At 43.2% G+C, this 20,732-nt stretch overlaps 1 long non-coding RNA gene across 1 annotated transcript in view; it reads right to left on the reverse strand.

Moving 5' to 3' along the window:
- Positions 1-220: 220 nt before the first annotated feature.
- Positions 221-20,732, reverse strand: part of LOC131481573 (uncharacterized) — a 96,686-nt gene continuing 76,174 nt past the window's right edge. Inside the window, exon 4 of the long non-coding RNA XR_009246413.1 lies at positions 221-471. This is a non-coding gene — a long non-coding RNA (uncharacterized LOC131481573). The remainder of the gene's footprint in view (positions 472-20,732) is intronic.

The raw sequence follows: 20,732 nt of genomic DNA on the forward strand, positions 1-20,732 counted from the left end.
AGTTGCTTATCAACAAGCTTATTTTCCTCATTAGAATGCATACTCCCAATCAGGCCGTATTTAAAGAGCTTTTACGCCAGTCATTCAATCCTTCACTATTGGGTTTCTGCGGCAAGCCAGGGTCCACTCCAGTATATCAGCGTGGCACACCAGACACCATCTCCAGCCTCCTCCTGAGAGCATTATCTGGCTGTTATAATTTGTCATTGTCAAGCTCCTTTGGGCATCTGGCTTTGGTCTTATTGTTCCTGTAGGTGTCAAAAATGCAAAGCCACAATGTATAAAACACGGGTGACAGAATCCCATTTGCACTCATTTTGAAATGGCAGAAGGCAACTTTGAGATATCACAAACTTCTTTCCAAACGAGTTGCATGAGTTCCAGGGTGGTCTGAAGAGCTGATTCAAAAAAATAAATGCCACTGCAGCAGCTTACGATTCTTTAGGCCAAACATCCAGATGTGTCAATAATCTGTGTGAATGAGAAACAGATGTAAGCCCTTGTTGAAAAATAAATATAATAGAATTATTTCCTTTTGCCTCCTTATGCTTTCACACACTTGGATTTATTTCTTCCACATTTTTTTAATTGGTCCCGTTTTTAAAGCAAAAATTTCTATTTTTCACACAGGGCCGTAACTATGGATAAAGTTCTCTAGCCGAAGAAAAAAAACACTGAACTGTGTGTCTTGCTTCGTGCCTCGTGGAGTTAATCCAGCACACAGGTTCCTGGAAGTCAATTGCTGATCTACAATCCTTCCAAATCTTCTGGAGTATATTCTTGATCACTCTAGTCATGTGAAAGAATTGCCACTGTGAAACTGACCCCTTGTCCCCATAAAGCTATCCCGGGTATGAGATAAAATCAACATTTCAAGGATGGCAGAACTATAGGACTTGACAACTTCTTCTGCTTTCATTTGATGTAATAAGAGCTGTTGTTTGGAGTGGGGGAGGAGGAAGTTTTTAGATCGTTTGCCTTCTTCTTAGGCATCAATGTCCTGAAATCTCACCGGTGTGGTTCAGCATGGGGTGAGGGAGTTTCGTAGGAGGAGATAAATGTTCCTCTGCAGACAGAGGCCTGTGAGATAGATTTCAGAGATTTGCATTTCCCTAGCACATAAATACCACAATCAACAGGCACCAGGTTGTTTATTACACCCATGACATCAACTCAAAACATTCTAGTCACTATAGGCTTTTTTTATAATCTGCAATCCCACAGCCATTTGGCCCAATCAGAATGGGAGCCGGGCAGGCAGATTTCGTTAGTTAAGTTGCTCTCTGAAAAACAGCTTTCGGGCAAAGCAGCGTGCTCTCCACGCACCCCTCCCCTCTCAGAGAGCATTGGACTGAGTCAAAATCACAGCGTCCTTCCCAGAGGCAGAGCTCTGTAGAATCAGGACCAGCCTGTGTTGGCACTCAGTTCCTTGGTCAGCTTGGAACTTTCTATAATTGTTCCCCTGCAATAACCCAGCCACATCCACAGTACTAACTATGCAGTGCGCAGGCCAACACTGCAGAGTCAAAGACAGCCTTGGTATTTTGGTGTCTGAAGCATTTCACACTAGCTTGAATAATCAAACTGGCAAGATGTGCCCTTGGTGCTACCAACCTATCTCTCTCCTTTCTGCTCCATCATGAAAAAGGACATGTGAACTTACCCAGTGGCCACTTTTTCCCGACTAGTAGGAATTTGGGAAGTATCCTGTTAAGAAAGAGTGCCCTTGTTAAAGCCCTGCAGGTAGGCTGTGAACCAAAGTTTGAGGAAATGTTCTTTAAAAGGGATTGCCTGAACAGCCAGATCCGCTTGGTACATTCCTTCCTTCCTGTTTTTCCCTGCCACAGTCACAGATGTGATTGCTGGAGCTCTAGCAGCTATTGTGTGAACCTGAGGATGAGAGCAGAGTGCAGTTCCCCTATTCTCTTAGGGGACCACCATATAATAGATCCTACTGCCTAAATGAGGACCTTCACCCTGTGGGGACACTCCTTCGCTGTCGCTGTCAGTGTCTGTCACACTCTTGAGCAGTTTCTGGCCCCAGAATGTCTACAGACTCCTCAACACAGGCACTCAGTACATAGCCTAGCACGTACTCTTCCACCTTTTAGAAAATCACTGGGGTTTTGTTGTTGTTGTTGTTGTGTTTGTTTTTCTCTGTGTCGCAGACCTCATCACTGCCAAACTTCTCTCTGATGAAAAGACAGAAATTCTCTCTCTTCTCAAAGATGGCTTGGTGCTTCCCCTGTGCCTTATTTACCTTGGAATGTGTTTTAAGGCACCTCCTTTGTAAAAGATTGACACAAGGCCCTCGATCACCTGGCTAATCTGATTGGTTAGTGTAGGTGATTGGGCTGATGGACAAGGTCATGGCAAATCATAAATTGAAAAGTAAAACCATGATGACAGTGCACTATGCCAGTGACAATTCAAGAAATACAAGTAGGGCCCGGCGGCGTGGCCTAGCAGCTAAAGTCCTCGCCTTGAACGCCCTGGGATCCCATATGGGCGCCGGTTCTAATCCTGGCAGCTCCACTTCCCATCCAGCTCCCTGCTTGTGGACTGGGAAAGCAGTTGAGGACGGCCCAATGCATTGGGACACTGCACCCGCGTGGGAGACCCAGAAGAGGTTCCTGGCTCCTGGCTTCGGATCGGCGCAGCACCGGCCCGTTGCGGCTCACTTGGGGAGTGAATCATCGGACGGAAGATCTTCCTCTCTGTCTCTCCCCCTCTGTGTATATCTGGCTGTAATAAAATGAATAAATCTTTAAAAAAAAAAAAAGAAAGAAATACAAGTAGAACACTTTCCTATTTTTGTATAAAGAAACGAGCCACATGTTAAGACTGAAGAATTTTTTGATGAAAATGATTCAACTAGGATGGGATTAAACAGCTACAGCCAATTAGACATTCTTTTTTTTTTAATTATTTATTTTTTTTCCTAGGGCCAAAACACAGATTAAAGGCAGCTGAAAGTCACTGTTATCCCCAAACGGGGGTTTCTTCTGCTGAGAGGCCACTCTGCCGACACGCAGCCTCCATTTGCTGTTTACTGTCCTTGCACTAACCACATGTTGCCGGAGAGGCTCTTCTAAACACGCGCCTCTGTTTCGGGCTGTCCTGCAGCTGCTCCTGACCGCTCGCAGTGACCCCGTCTGGAAGGCTCTCCCGGAGGAGCTGGCTGTCCCACTTTCATAGACGATCCGTACCTAGCCTTGGCACCTGACATGCTGAAAAGGCCGTGGGGATGCGGCTTCCCTGCAAGCACCTCCCCGCAGCTTTCTCGCCTTCAGTCTCCCCGGCCTAATTAAAGCTTGAACCCGTCTGAAAAAATGCCCTCCTAGGAGGTCTTCTCTGTTTCCCTTCCACTCTGTACACTGGGTTAAATCACTTATAAAATCTCCTCACCCACTTTCACTCCTATCAGAAACTGTACAACCAGTGAGGACACAGGGAGGAAAAAAAAGAGCTGGGGAAAGCTAGTGGAGAAGTGAGCCTGAAAAACAGACGCGTTTGAATTGAGTCACAAGGATCGCATCCAAAGCGAGTGACTCACTGCACTGAGAGACAGTGTCTTGCCTAATCAGTAAAGGCAAGAGGCCAAATACACACCTGCCCACAGGTAAGGAATTCAAATATGCCCAAGACTGCAGGTACGCTGAGCTCAACATGCAAACCCACAGCCCTGATGGTGCACGTTTGCATGGTGATGTCCACCAGCAGACTGCATTCTCGCTCCGCCTCTCAGCTGGCGTTTCACAAAACACAAGTGAGTCAGAGCCTGCAGATCCAATAACATCAACCAGCAGCGAACATTTGCCGTGGCCCTGAAGACACGGCTGGAGACGTTGGAGCGCCTGGGTTCAGATTATGCCTCTGCTTCTGACACCGGCTGCCCGCTAAGGTGCCCTGGCAGGCAGCAGTTAATGGCTCCAGTGCTTGGCCCGTTCGCCACCCATGTGGGAAACGCAGAGGCAATTACTGGCTGAAGCCTGGCCCAGCAGCTGTTGCAGCCATTTGGAAAGTGAACCAGCAGATGGAAGATATGTATCTCCTCTCTTCATCCTCACCTCTTTGCCTTTAAAATCAGCTAAATAAACAAATAATCACTTTCTAAAATCAACTGCTGTAGGACCGCCTCTCTGAAAACTTTTCATTTTTCTTTTTGCAAGTTCTGGAGTAGCTACAGCCCTATAGGTGTCTCAGCTCAGAATTTCATCTCCTTCCCAGGTCACTGTAGACAGCCATGGGCACCCAGAGGGGGCTCGTTATGATTGGTATGTGAACAATTTCTGGAACCAGATTGCGGGGCTTGAATCCCAGCTCCCCATTCATTATATGCCTTTGGAAAGATTATTTAATCTCTCTGCCTCAGTTTCTTTGTCATCAAAACAAGGACAAAACTACATTTTATAAACTTTCAAAGGGCATTTCAGTATCTTTCACACCAAGCTGTGAGGTCACCATTTGGCTGATGAGACAAATTGACAATAGTTATCAAGGTAGCTGTGAGGATTAAATCAGTTGCAGTAATCTATAACTATATTTGGCACACAGTTTTCAACAAATGCTAGCCACTGCCACAGTGTTGACAGTTTTTTATTTTCAGGCACCTCAAACACATTTCCTTCAAATAGTCTTACTGCCCCACATCTCTGACCTGATTTAATGCCAGACACACAGCCCCAAAATATGGAAACCATCCCTGATTCTGTCCCCCGCCCACCCCAGCCCTGAACTTCCACTCCCTGAACAGTGCTCTAACTTCTGCAGTCTGAATGTTTCACGTTCCATCCTCTTGCCATGCCCACTGTCACACGGCCATCATCCCACATTGAAACACAGCAACCTCTGGCCTGAACTCCACGTGCTTCGTGCCATGGCACTTAGGCCAGAGCACTCGCTGTGTCTGAGAGTTCAGGGGTGCCCCCTCCCCGTCAGGGATAGAGTCCACCAAAACCCTGGGGTCCAAGCTGCTCCAGCCTTGATCACAATCCTTCTTCACAGAGTGCCCCATCCTCTCTCACCACTCCCCATTCCCTGAACTCCCCAAGGACTGCAGCCACAGGGTCCTCCTCTACCTGCAGCAGCCAGCCCCTGTGATCCATGGAGCCCATCCAAGACTCAGAACCCCTGGGGAACCTTCGTTCCCTGCACTCTTTCACACTTTCTTGTGCTGCTCCCATCACCTCACTATTTCTTCTTTCTTTAATATTTATTTACTTTTATTGGAAAGGCAGATCAGATTTATGGAAAGAAAAAAAGAGAGAAAGCTCAATAATAATAATAATCTTCAACCTCCAACTAAATCATTCTCATTGGCTGCCAGGATCAGCTCTTTTTCCTGAAATATGCTTTCTTCTTGTTTCCCTTTCCTAGAAGGTGCCATCTCTCTGGGAAATAATCCATGCTGCAATGCCACAAGCCAGGCTACTGATGCTCTTTCTTCAAATACTGACATCAGCACTCTGAATGGGCACCTGAGATGCGGATACTGTACCCACTCCCATTACAGGACAGCATCCTCTGGTGCACTGCCCTACCTATATCACAATGCAAAGGCGACCAATGATCAAAATGCCATTAGAAATAAAAATTGCTTATGTGGTAATACTAAAATAATGGAAAATGTGGACAAACACCAAACCTCAAGTGCATTCTCTGATTTAGATAGCTCATTAAGTGACTGCTACTTACTGTGAAAAGAGATGGCGTAAGTAGTTTCACCAGACTTTCACCATAAGGCCAGCCTCACCTCGACCCCCATGCAGGCTCAGAAGTTAAACCAGGGTTAATATGACAAAAACAGCTGACACTAGAAGAGTCTTTGCTGGTGTGGAAGAAACATAAGAAGACAGTGAATGATGGATGATTCCCAATGCACATTTCTCCAGGATGCACTTCAGTGCAAAGCTTGGTCCACAGTGTACCGAAGTCTCCTCTTCAAAGCCCGGCTTAGCACTTACTGGCCTCAGGCCACTAGCGACATGGGAGAAAGTGCTAAGAGGTTCAAATTATTGACACTTTCCTTACACGGGCCAAGAGCCCACACGCAGTAGTAGGAAAGCATGACAGGAAATCATATCCAGCCGTTAAAAAACAACAGGTGCACAATACACCATGGTTACTTTACAGGGGAAAAAAAGATTACAGAATGAACAACACCTTGCAGACTGGGTCACACCAGGCCTTGGCTTGGTGCAAATAATCTTTTGGTTGAATAAGGACTTACAAGTAAAGAAATGATTGAAAACTGATTCTTAGGAAGGAAAAAAAAAGTATTTCAATTTACCTGGTAACTCTGAAATGTAATAATATTCTGCTGTGGTTGCCTGTGATTACTGTTCAAATTGCATATCTTATCTCCAGGTCCCACAGCAGAGGAGATAATTCAGTGAGCACCTCCCAGTGGTATCGTTGCCATCCCTGCCTCAGAACTGCATTCTCAGCAAAGCCATGTCACAACCAAGTCCCTCTGGCAATTCCTGCACCAAGCATCTCCACCCCTTGGAGAGAGTCCAGAACTCTTTCCTACGAAATCCCGTTCTGTAGTAAGGTACGCTGTGCTGTATAGCATTTTATGTCATACCGATAGCATCAGGGAAGCAAGACTCCATCTGTTTTCAGTTGAAATTTTCATCAAGTGGAGAAAAACACATTTTGGCCTCAAGAAAGTTGCTGAATGTCACTTTCCGGAATGTTAACTAGGACTCATCAGTATTTCTCATGCTCTTATCATTCCTGGATATTTAGGACAGCGGCTCTTTCCTACCTGCTGAAATCAAACATGGCCCTTTGACTGGTTTTGACCAATGAAGTGTGAGGCAGAAATGATGGGCCTGATTTCTGAATGGAAGCACTCAGAAGAGGGACAAGATTCGCCCTTCCCTTGCTTGCCACAGAGATCCTGAACATAAACACTGGGATGCAAGTGCTCCCAGGTCAAACGGCCTGGACGCCTGGCCACCACATGGCGAGTTACCTAACCTAGAGAGGAGTGGGTGGGACCAAGAAATATTACATTGTTTGACAGTATAACAGCACTGTGTGGCTAATGCCTTAACTTCGGACCTTGGGAAATGAAATTTGCTTTCTGTAGCCTCTACACTGCTCAGTAGTAAAATGCTAAAGATTCCAAAGTCATCTGCTTCCCAGAGAGAGATGCTTCTAGCCTGTTTCATCCAACAGAAAATCAGAATGCAGGATTTCTGAAAATTAGTAGAATAAAACAAACTCCCTTGCTGTTGCCCATAATTCTCCCTCTAATTAATGTTCTATATGTTGTGATGAGAAGAATATTAAGACACTATCTCGCGTGACTGCAATTATGAAACAAGCTGAAGGTTACAATTAATTTAAATCACAGCACCGGCTCCACATTATCAGTTTGGCTTCTGAATCACAAAAACCAGAACTTAAGCATATTATGTAAAAATGAGTTAGGCTAATTATCTGATATCCATCCTACTGCTCTAAAATTATGTGCAAATATTTTTGACCTACAAATGCAAGAAGTGGTTCTCAGCATTTCATGTACTTCCATAGACCTAAATGAAATGAAGTCATTTGAAAAATGAGGTCTTCAGGTTCTGAGTGCATTTATTTCTGAACATCCCTCCTTATTTTTCTAAAGCAGATCCTGAAGCCCTCTTCCATCGTTGGCATAGTCCAAGTGCTCCTTGAGCAGGACTGTAGGACAGCTTATGCAGAAGGCATTCAAGGAGCACCTGCTACTACATTCTCTTCTACTTGACTCAGGGTGGAATGACAGGAGAGAGACTTACAATCTAGCCATCTCTGCTTCAGGGTGTATACGCTGCTTTTGTCCGTGTTTGTTAAAAATCAGGGAGACGCAGATCTCGCGCCCTGTGGTTCAGTCCCCAAGCACCTCTAACGGCCAGCACTGGGTCAGGAGGAGGCAGAGACCCAGCTGCTGCAGCAGCACCTCCACCTCCCAGTGCACGGATGAGAAAGAAGTTGGAATTGGGAGCAGAGCTAGGCCTTAACCAGGCAACTAAGCATATGGGATGGGGAAAGGGTAGGTAGTCCTTAAATGTTCCACCAAATCTCACCCCTCTGCAAAGTTTTGAGCTATGAAAAGAATATCCACAAATCTTAACTGGTTTATAGCTGAATTTCATCTGGAAAGCTCATTTAGCTGGAACACAAATGAGAATCAGGGGTAGTTAATAGCAGTGGTTAAAATTCAGACAGTATACAGAGAGAGAGTGAGGGTAAAAGGGAGAGAGAGAAAAATTACAGTATATTTATTGTGCACAGATGACTTGCTAAGTGCTTTGTATTCAATACATTACCATTATAATACCCTATGTAGGATTCTAGTGTTGTCTCCGTTTCTACAAATGGAATTTCAGAAAGGATGGAGAAGTTGTTTGTGGTGTGAAACCTGATGGATCCCAGATCTGACGCCCATCTAACTACAGAGCTTGGTATCTTCACCATCACCTCGCACAGCATTTTGCAGACTACGAAGTCCACTTCCGGAAGAATCCCTAGGGCCTTGTTCTGGTCACTCCTGCTGTCTCACAAATCACCCTGGATTCTGTGGTTCAAGAACTTGGTCAGAGAGGGGCCTTTGTCTCTGCTCCCTGTCTGGAGTATCAGCAGGGAAGACCTGGGAAAAGGGGGTTGCAGGAGAGGAATGCAGGCGATGAAGACTGGGCTCACCTGAAGCAATCTTTACTCACAGACCTGCAGGTGATGCATGGCGGCTGCAATCCCAGCTGGCCCTGCTGACCACACCAGCTGCCTGTGGCCTCTCCCTGCAGGCTGGGCTTCTTCACAGCCTGGAAATCTCAGGAGAATCACATCTCTCACTTGACAGCTCAGAGTGCAGAAGAGTCAGAAGGCAGAACAGCCACTGCCTTGTAAGAGCTTGTAGCGAGCAAGTGAGGGTTCCACACAGTGCTAAAACTCTGTTTTGGCTATCCTGAGTTAGAGCAGCTGAGTTGGAACACCAGCGCTGCTTCCAACCTTAGGTTCCTGCTCGCGTGTGACTTGGGAGGCAGCAGATGACTATTCAAGTGCTTAGGTGCCAGCCATCTGCATGGAAGACCCAGACCGAGCTGCTGGCTCCCGGCTGCAGCTGTTGCAGGCCTATGGGGAGTGAATCAGTACATGCAAGAGTTCTCTCAATCTCTAACTCTCTGTCTCCACCTCTTTCTCCCCCCCTCTCTCTCTCTGTCTCAAATACAATGGAAAGAAATTCAAAAATTTGGAAAACACCTAGTATTTGGAGGACCCATAGTGGCAATTCCACCTTGCTTCTTATGCCCAGATACAAGGGAATGGGATGTACAGCTCATTTTTCAGTGGGGTTCAAGGTCACAAGTTAGAAGGTGACGTGGACAAGAAGTACCAAATAGGAATGTTACTTATATCATAAAGCAGAAATAAGACAGAAATAAATAAATAAACTACAGATTTGAAGACACTTAATTCAGTGCCTATATCTCCACAGAGCTCAGAAATCCCATGACATCCTGTGTACTCACACTGAAAACAAGTTTTCTAATAACAATCCTCCCCATCTAGGTGAGATTAAATTCTATCTAGAACATTCCACAAAGGAAAACATCAAAGTAGTTACTGTATTTTATAAAGCTTTGCATTTCAAAGAGGTGTTTTCGGGGATAAGAGCATTAATCTTCTAGGAAACCGTATCTCAATGTTCAATTCTGAAGCATGACATGGAAAAGATGCAGGCCTCAGGTGCTTCTCTCAAACCGAGAAAAAAGAAAATACACCGCAGGTTGCATTTTCTAGAAATAATATCCAAATTCCATCCACAGTGGCCATGGTGGTACCCACTGCATATTCAAGCAGCTGTGTGCCAGCACGTGCACATATTTGTAGAGAAGCACCTGTTTGGGTCTATATCCACCCAAAACAATTTTCTAAGAGATTTCTTACGGTCTGGTCTGGAATTCCCAAACCAACAAAAAAAATGAATAGTTGCAGGGAGCCTAGAGTCCATAGAGCACTCACCAAAAGCAAGTTTTCTCACCATTGATTTGTTTTAAACAGAAAGTTGTATGCCTATAATCAGATAGAACAGTATAAAATATTGGTATGCATTTCTTGAGCATACACCACCCAGTAATTGATAAGAGTCCACTGTAAGTAAAACATCTGGACAAATCATGTGGACTGCTTGGCCCAAAGTCCATCAATAGAGGATATCATCACACGATGGGATTATTTATCAGAAGGTATCAAATAAAGCACATCTTAGTAGAAACAAGTTCAGTGCTGGTCTTCTTTAACCCAAGAACCCTATTAAATACATCACAAGCGTCCAACAAAGCCTCTTTTCCCAGGCTCCTCTCCAGACACAACTTCAACTCTCAATTTTCCTGGTGACTTCTGAAATACATTTCTTATTATTTCTTATTTGAGTTACTGTATAATATCACTGAATAATCTTGAATAAATTGTGTCATGAGACTCTTTAGACATGGAATAACTAATGGGATATAAAAGCCACACAAACTTAATCATTAAGCACAGATGAATGTGGCTATATGTATGAATATGTACACATATATACATACATGATGGTGATATTGTTCTTTTTAATTTAGAAAACTTTCATAAACTTTGAAAATACCTCCCTTTTGTGGCCAGCACAATAGCTCAATGGCCGATCCCTCACCATTAAGCACTAGCATACCATATGGGCAGCAATTCACGTCACAGCTGCTCCACTTCCCATCCAGCTCCCTGCTTGTGGCCTGGAAAAGCTGTCAACGATGGCCCAAAGCCTTGGACCTTGCACTCGCATGGGAAACCTGGAAGAAGCTCCGGGCTCCTGGGTTTGAACTAGCTCAGCTCCAGCCACTGGAGCTGTCTGGGGAGTGAACCAGCAGATGGAAAATCTTTCTCTGTCTCTCCTTCTCTCTGTAAATCTGCCTTTCAAATAAAAAAAAAATAAATTTTTAAGTAGCTCCCTCTCCCTCTCTACCACATTCCAAGCTTCTCGGCTTTATTTATTTATCTTTATTATTATTATTACTATTATTTTGCTTACCAGAAACCTCTAGTGTGAAATATGATTGTTTCTTTTCCTTAGGCTGCTAGAGCCTGTGCGTTGGGAGCAGCTGAGGTCTGCCTCACTGCGGCCCATCAGGGGAACCGTAAGAAGGCAGGGGACTAAGAGAAAGTCTCGGGTGTTGTGCGTGAGCCCTGAATCTCAGCAAAGCAGGCAACAAGAAGCGTATCCTGTATCCTGGCAAAGCAGAACAAGTGCGATGGCAGATAAGTCACAAAAGAGCTGAAAAGCATTAGCAAATCAATTTATGAGGACAAGACAGTTACAGTGTTTTTGTGACTTAACAAGTATATCCCAAGACAAAAACCATAGGAAAGAAATTATTACCAACACATGATTCATGTTTCGGCACTATTAGAAATCAAAGTTGGGCCCGGCGCCATGGCCTAGCAGCTAAACTCTTCACCTTGAACACGCCCCAGGATCCCATATGGGCACCAGTTCTAATCCCAGCAGCTCCACTTCCCATCCAGCTCCCTGCTTGTGGCCTCGGAAAGCAGTCAAGGACTACCCAATGCATTGGGACCCTGCACCCATGTGGGAGACCTGGAAGAGGTTCCTGGTTCCTGGCTTCGGATCGGCGCAGCACCCACCATTGCACTGCGGTCACTTGGGGAGTGAAACATCGGATGGAAAATCTTCCTCTCTGTCTCTCCTCCTCTCTGTATATTTGACTTTGTAATAAAAAAAAAATAAATAAATCTTTTTTTAAAAAAAAGAAATCAAAGTCCCAGTTTGTGAATTTGGTGGGGGTGGGGGTACTGCACTGGTGCTGTTGAATTCCCAACAATGTTTTGTCATTATGAATACCTTGGCATAGTGTGCCTTATTATAAATATCAAAAAATCGAGGCTGGTACAGTGGCATAGTAGGTTAAGCCTCCGCCTATATCAGTGGCAGCCCACATGGGTGCCAATTCCTATCCCTGCTGCTCTAGCTCTGATTTAGCTAGCTGTTAATGGCCTGGGCAAGCAGAAGAGAACAGTTCAAGTGCTTGGGACCCTGAACTGCCTTGGGAGCCCTGGAAGAAGCTCCTGACTCATGACTTCAAATTGGCCCAGCTCTGGCTACTACAGCGATTTGAAAAGTGAGCCAGTGATTAACATATTGGTTACTCATTACTATGTCAATTAATTCCATAATGATGTAAATTTTTGCTGATGGTATGTTGGAGCTTTTAATTGACTGGGATGATACTCTGCTGGCTCTGTCTTCAGACCAGAGACGGTATACCTAAGAAGCCGTTGAACTTGACTGGACAATAAGATGCTGGACTCTATGTTTGGTATACGCTTGCAATGGGGGAATCTCAACTGAACTTGAGCTGTGGTAATGCAACAAGGTGGAGGAATCCACCATGGTGGGAGGGTTTGGGGGGGGCAGAACCCAAGTACCTATGAAACTGTGTCACATAATACAATGTAATTAATGAATTAAAAATAATAAATAATTAAAAAAAAAGTGAGCCAGTGATTATAAGATACCTCTCTCACTCTCTCCTTTTCTCTGTAATTCTGACTTTAAAAGAAATGTAAATACATTTTTAATATACATGGATGTATTACATTTTCTGAAAAATAGAAAATTCAAGTATTAGCATGAAAAGTATATAAGCAGAGTTTGGGAAACAGGAAAATTTATATGTTAAAATAAAATAGTAAAAACAAAACAACTTATTTCCATTAACACACTAAGTGTAAATGCAATTATTCAGTTAAAAGATGAGTACAGGGCCTAGCGCGGTAGCCTAGTGGCTAAAGTCCTCACCTTGCATGCACCAGGATCCCATATGAGCACTGGTTCATGTCCTGGGTGCTCTGTTTCCCATCCAGCTCCCTGCTTGTGGCCTGGAAAAGCAGCGGAGGACGGCTCAAAGCCTTGGGACCCTGCACCCACGTGGGAGACCCAGAAGAAGCTCCTGACTACTGGCTTCAAATCAGCTCAGCTCCAACCATTGTAGCCACTTGGGAATTGAATCAGATCATAAAAGATCTTCCTCTCTGTTTCTCCTTCTCTTTGTAAGTCTGACATTCCAATAAAAATAAATGAATCTTTAAAAATAAGATGAGTACTATCTGATCATTTGCTCCTTTGTTTTAAAGACGTTCCTCATATGATATATAATTATAAAATATACACATATAAAAATGTCAAGAGTAAAAACTGTGTAAAAGAAAAATCTTTTCTAGCACCCCAAAATCTATTGGAGGAGTAAGTGTAACATGTTAAGAGGCAGAAAGCATTATTAAGGATGGAAGTTTAAGTTCTATAACAATTTTTAATCCATTAAATTAATCAACATAATGCTGTATCTATAATGCCTAACAAAATAACTTTGAAATGTATTAAGTAGATATTAATAAGGTATAAAAATTGACGTACTAACTACAGTGAGAACTTTCAACATACTTTGTCTCATTTACTGACAAGATACAGTAAAGAAAGCAAAAAAAAAAAATCCAGCAAAAAGTCAATATCATATTTTGAGATATAATTAATAGGCATATTTAGAATGTACCAAACCATTGGACAATAAACAACTTTTGAAATACGTAGATTAATAAATGGATCAAAAATAGTGTGCTAAATCCAGTTTTAAGAAATTTCAGAGAGAATCAAGATGGCAGAATAGGGTAAGGACATGTTTAAACAGACTGAGAAATACACTGTGAAGCAGAGAGGGCACATTCCAGGAAACAGGAGATGGCAGAACAACAGCAGAGGGGTACCTGGAGACTGACAGACACAGGAAAGCAGTGAAAACAACTGTGTGGTGTTGCAGTGATTGATACCCCAGCAGCATTCAGCGAGTGGTGTTCCGAATCGCATTGCCAGCCAGAATTCCAGCAGCAACAAGTTGAAAGAGACATTTACAGAGAGGTTGGGAGGTGAACACAGACAAACAACTGTTTATCCTGCTGGTCTGTTTGTTTTGATCAGGAGCAGAGACAGACCAACAGGTTCTAGATGGGCAGTGCAGGAATAGAATGCCATTCACAGCCCAGTCTGCCTCCTAGAGCCGAATTAGGCGCCATTTTGATCAAGGAGGCAAGGGCTATGGGGCAGGACTGCACATGCACAGAGCTGGGAGTGAACCCACATCTGGCTCAGTAAACTGCAACAACGTGGCATCCTACAGGTTCCACCTAAGATAGGTCTGGGTATCCCTCAGACCCAAAGGCTAGCAAATTGAGAAATTTAGTAGTGGCTTATCAGGTGCCATTTTGTACAGTGTGGCAAAGAATTTAAGGCTGCAGGGACAACAGTGAGCTGCACATGTGCTGAACTCAGTGAGAACTCACTGAACTCAGTGCATTACACTGGTCCTACAGGAAAATAATATCGACTATGGCATTGTACAGGTCAAAATAGGTCCATTTGGCCCCCCAGACCCAACAGGCAACAGGTTCCAGCAAGATCAGCACCAACAACAACCTAGCTATATAGGACACCTGGTGTCTCCCTAATCCTGGGACTGCTCCAACCGGAAGGGGGAGAAAGGTTGCCCAGGCAATGATGCAGCCTCAGCATGGTGTAACAGGAGGTGGAGATTGGTGAGCCAGGAGTTGGGGCTACGGAGTTTCTTGGTGGAAATCTAACATAAGAACCCAGACCTGGAACTCGTTGGAGGGAATGACATAAGTGACTGGAAACAAAGAGTCGTGTACCAACTGCAATAAGTAAAATCGAACTGTAGACCTGGGGGTGACACAGCTTGGAAACCTGACACAAGGAGAAGAATCTGATAACCAGAAGTACAATAAGCACTAGCAAAAGAAGAAACAGAGGCACAATGAATATTACTGAAGACTCCCCTGCAAAAGAACAAAACCCTTTGCCAACCTCAGAGTTAACTGAAGAAGACATTGAGAAAATGGGCGATACAGAATTCAATACACTTGTTATAAAACTTCTTATCAACAATGAGAAGTATGTAAAGCAGGCATTCAAGGAATTCAAGGAATATATTACACTGGAAATGAATCCAATGAAAACTGGTATATCAGAAATGAAGAATACAGTGGAGCAAATTAAAACTACAGTGGAGAGTCTCCAAAATAGAATGAAGGAGGCAAAAGAAAGAATCTCAAAATTAGAAGATATTTCCTGTCACCAGAGGCAAACAAACAAAAAGCTGAAAGTAAAGCTGGATCAAGCTAAAAAAAAAAGTATTCAAGAACAGAAAGACACTATTAAAAAGCCAAATATAAGACTTATGGGAGTCCCAGAAGGTGCAGAAAGAAAAGCTGGGTCTAAGAATGTATTCAATAAAATAATAAGGGAAACTTTCCCTAATCGAGACAAACAATTATGAAACATCATCCAGGAGGGGCCCAGAACTGCCAATAGGCTTGACCAAAAGGAATCTTCACCACAACACATAATAATCACACTCTCTTCAATCAAACATAAGGTAAAGATCCTTAAATGTGCATGTGAAAAAAATCAACTGACATGTAAAGGAATGCCAATTAAACTCACAGGAGATCTCTTACAGGAAACTCTACAGGCAAGAAGAGAATGGAGTGACATATTCCAGATTCTAAAAGCAAAAAATCGTTGGTCCAGGATAACGTATCAGCAAAGCTTTCCTTTGTCTTTGAAAATGAAATAAAATCCTTCAACAGTCAAGAAAAGTTAAAAGAATCTGCCTCTTTCAAATTTGCCCTACAAATGATACTTAGAGATGTTCTCTTGACAGAGTAAAGGAATAGCACTCACCATAACAAAAGGCAAATGCAAAGATCATCCCATTAAAATAACTACAGAAGATATAATCAATGAACAACACATTGCTAAAATGACAGAACCAAATTACCACCCACTCATATAACCCTGAATGTAAACATCTTAAACACATCAATCAAATGTCATAGATTAGTAGACTGGATCAAAAACAAAACCCATCTATTTGTTGCGTACATGAGACATCTTTCACCAACAAAGAACAGCAGAAATTGTATCTCATGGATTCTGATGTTTTTTGTTAGTTTCATCTCTTCAAAACACTTCCTTTTCATTAAATTACTCAATGACTCATAGATCATACAGTAGCATCATTTTCTATAAGAAGGTTCTTGATTTTCTTTTCCATTTCTTCAGCAATACATTATCATTCAGTAGCATTTATTTAACTTCATGGCATTGTTAATTTTTTTTTCCTGTTTTTTATTTTGTATTGTGGCTTTTAATTTAAGGGAATGTATAGTAACTGTGTAATGGAGACTGTCATATCTAGCAGCATGTAACTTAACTTCTTGGCATTGGAAATTTCTATTTTTCTTCCTGTTGTTGATTTGGTATTTGTCTTTTCATTTGAGGGGATGTATAGTAACTGTGTAATAGAGACTATCATATCCAGATGTGAGGACACAATGCGGTATGCATCTCTGCTTCCAGACAACGATGGACTCTCAATCAAGCTGTTTACTATATCTTGACAATAAGATGCTACACTCTGCCATTGTCCATGCCCACATGATGGACATATGACTGTGTATGGGGAACATTACTATGGTAATGATATAGGGGAACTCAGTGACAGGGGAGGCATTTGGGGAGGGGCGAGAGAAATCCCAGGGCCTGTGAAACTGTATCATAAAGTTATAATAATAAAAAGAATTTTTAAAAAAAGAAATTTCAGAGAATCAGTATATATGGGCCATGTCCTCAGACCATACTATAATCATGCTGGACACGAAACACAACACACATTAATCAAAAATGTACACAATCAGAAATTCAGAAACATACTGCCAGATAACTTGTGAAAAACAGAAGAAACTATTTTAAGGCCTTAGAACAAAAAAAAAAAAAAGAAAAGTAATAAATATTATATTTTCTTTCTTCTACATGTAATATATATAATAATATATATCAACAAAGCAAAAAGCCAAAGAAAATTGCATATTCTTAAAAAGCTAGCATATACTAGAAGAAAAGTAAAAAGCTTTCTATCAGCTTGCTAGAATACTCGCATTCTGCCAGTACTAATTGTTCTTGGGACAGATGGTTACCATGGTGGTGAAGGTACGCCTGAAGTTACTGCCCCTAACCTGCAATGCAGTGCCTGCCTTGAGTTCTGGCTTCCCTTTCCATTCCAGCTGCCTGCTGCCCCACACCCTGGGAGGCAGTGGTCATGTGCCAAGTACCTGAACTGCTGCCACCCAATGAAAGACCTGGATGGGGTTGCAGGCTCCTGACTTCCCCCTGGTCCGGACCCAGGGGTTGCAGACCCTTGGAAAGTAAACCAACAGATGGAAGACCTTCCTGTGTCTATCTGCCTTTTAAATAAATGAAAATAAAGATTTCAAAACCAGTAACTCTCATTACTAGTTTTCTGCTATTCTTTTCCCAGTTCCCAGACTCCCTGTCCCTGCACCAGATTTCTAGGAACAGCACTCCATCACCCCAAGAGACTTTGAAAGAGCCACTGGGGACGCATTACCACAGACACAGAGCAGAAGTCACACTCCACAGCTTTCCTGGCTTGTGCTCACTTTGGGAAAGAAGAAAAAAGAGGGAAAACTAGGAAAGACAGTTTAAAAAAAAAACATATGAATAGGTCAAGAGCCGGGAAAATGATTTTCCTTTGATCTCTAACTTTGCGATCATCAGTCTCAACCACAGCCAACCAAGCATAACCATCCAGTTTATAATTACAGAGCTGGCAAAGATGTAATGAAGTGTATGTCACATCAACCATAACTGAACTAACGTTGCCCCTGTCGCTTCGGCAATACAAAACTCAGCATCGCTAAGTAGTGTGGCTTTGGGAAAGCCACTTAAACCATCTCAATTTTCCTCAAATCTAAAGAACAGTTGTCATACAGTTCTCAAATGTTTTCTGTTAAGGGTACAATAGTAAAAGTAATATAGCATGGGGTCTGATGGCTCCTGCTTATAAATCTATTATTTCCCATTTAATGTATGCCTGAGAGAGGTATCTTGTGAAGGAAGCATCTAGAAAACACTTGCCATGAACTTGGATTGAAGTTCTTCACCTTCTTTGGTTAGCTTTGACATCACAGAAAAGAACAATGAGAGCCGTCAAGGTCAACATCCAGCTGGCCTATCAGAGCACTGCCCAAGATTTATCTTTGTAGTAGTAATACCTCTGAAACTCCAGGGGAGACTGAAAGGACCCGGCTAACAAACCGCAGGCCTCCCACATGGGCAGCATTCTTGGGACACAATCGAAAGGCCCCACCCTCTCTGTTTGCTACAGCATGGGAACATCTGTCATTAACAATCGGGTCTCTCTGTTCAAGGATGGTCTCCAAGAAGACCCCATGAAAAGACAGATTGTGAAATACATGGGATGGCTTTGTCAGTGCTGATTGGAAAGAAAAGAATGAGCGACAGTATAGTCAAGTGCTAACATGAGAAGTGGAAGGAATATCATCTGGTACGTGGATACCGGTTAGAATTCCCACTTCTCGTTCAATTTGTGTTACGCTTTTTTTTTTTTTGTAAGGCTGTTTCCTTAAGTACAAAATAAGGATTAAAATTACCTTGTTACCAGGTGGGGTGAGGTTTAATGAGCACTTGGGCAGTGCGTGGCAAGCACCAAGTGTTCACTGAGTGGAACGATGATTAATGATGGACGGAGAAAGAATACACCAGAGCTGAGGCCTGGCTGGTGACGATGGGCGCCAGGAGGGAGTCATGCTGGTATTCTCTCAAAGCATCCCAAGTGCCCGGATGTCACCAAGAAGTGCTGGGGAAGATAAGGGAACTCCAAGGAAATGGTGGGACACACAGGGCTGATTCCTCCTCCTTTCTGGGGTATCTCAGACCAGGAAAGAGAGAATGCTCTCCACTCGGAGTGAAGGGACATCAGGTCCAACAAGGGCACATCACCTAGAATGGCTGGTTGCACCCTCGGTTGATGAACCAAGGTGCCTCAGACATAACCTCCTGTGACATACCCCGCCCCGCCAACTTCCCCGGGGCAAGACTTACCTACTGAACACTGCACATAAATTCCAGATGAAAGCAAGGCATCTGTTTGCCAGGAATGTAACTTTCTCAAACACGGCACATGCAGATTTATAGTAACATTGAGCAGCCATGCAAAAGGGGGCATTGTGTTCAGGAGGATTGCTTCTTGTTTCAGGAGGATTTCTGGGGAGGACCTTTGAAGTGGGAGCTTGAATCATGCATCTGTAAATTCCTCATTTTCCACAGTTATTAAAACACCCGCCCGTGCCAGGGTATCCCATTGTTCATTCACTCCACTGGCACGCCAGCAAGGGGGTGGATGCCAACCACACAACTGCCAGAGGGACACAGACAAGCAGTAGGTGAGGCAGACAGCAAGGAGGCGAGAAGTTGCCTGCCAGGGGGGAATGTGCCCGGGCCCTGCCACACACTCTCACTGCTTCTAAGTGCTGCACAGCTTTAACGCAGTGCAAGAAAGCACACCAATGAGCTGAGTTCCTTAACGGACGAATTTCCACATCCGCAAAGCTTTCGGTTTTACGTAATAAGAAACGTCCTTGCACACCCTAAGGTCAGCAAACATTTTCTTGTTGTACCTCTTTCCACTCTCTTTGGCCTGGTAGCAGGCCACGGGCTGGGGAAGAGTTCCCAGCAGGGTCTCTTTAGGTCATAGTGGGAAGACATGTTTATAGCTAAAGAGCTCAACCGTGGCCACAGAAATATGAGTTGGAACCAGAACAACGTGCTTGCTCTAATTAGTTCTTTTCTTCAGAGAACAAAACACTGTGTATAGAATACTTTGTTCCTCCATACCTCACATTGCCACCACCAATTCTCATTATAATGTTTTCATAGTAATGCTCCCATCCAGAAAGTTCACAACTTGTCACCTACCTTATCTCTTTTTCCAGAATATTCTTATGAAATAGCTGGGGGAAAGCTGTTTTCTTGTTTTTTATACAGATAAAATGAGACAAAAACTTACATATTTATATAGGACACCACCAAAAACTAAAAAAAAAGCATAGATTTAAAGTTGTACCCTGTATAATCAACTTCCTTACACCAATAGTGATATCTACTAGCTTGGGCAAGGCGCTGGGTTAGGACAAAATGGATTAAGCCACTCTTTGCAATTCCAGCATCTCATCTGGGTGTCAGTTTATATCCAGGTTTTTTTAGATCCAGATCCCTGCAAATGACCTGGCGTAACAGAAAATGGCCCACGTGCCTTGGCTCCTATCCCCATGTGGGAAACCTGCATGAAACTGTTGGCTCACGGTTTCAGCCCGGCTCAGCCCTGGCCATTGCAACCACTTGGGGTGTAAACCAGCAGATGGAAGATTAATCTCTCACTCTTTTTCTCTCTGTCTCTCCCTCTCTTTCTGTAATTCTTTTAAAATAAATCATCTTTTTAAAAAAACAACTATGTTTACTTAAAATAAAATACAATCCCTTTGTGCTGAATCAATGTCAACCACAAAAAGAGACCCAACAATTGGCCACAGCTCCACCTGATTCGCTAATTGTCTTTCTCAGAGGATAAAGAGCACGGGCTTTCCAATTCACTGGTGAAATGAAACAAGGACAGTGACTCCAGAGGAAGGCAAAATGAATCTTAAAAAAACATATGTCCAGCTCCTGGAGCACTAGATTGAACTTAACAAAATGTTGCTTATCTGAGACAAAGGGGAGATCTGTAACAGCCAGAAAATCC

The sequence above is a fragment of the Ochotona princeps genome, chromosome 12, assembly GCF_030435755.1.
Source record: "Ochotona princeps isolate mOchPri1 chromosome 12, mOchPri1.hap1, whole genome shotgun sequence".
NCBI classification, from domain to species: domain Eukaryota; kingdom Metazoa; phylum Chordata; class Mammalia; order Lagomorpha; family Ochotonidae; genus Ochotona; species Ochotona princeps.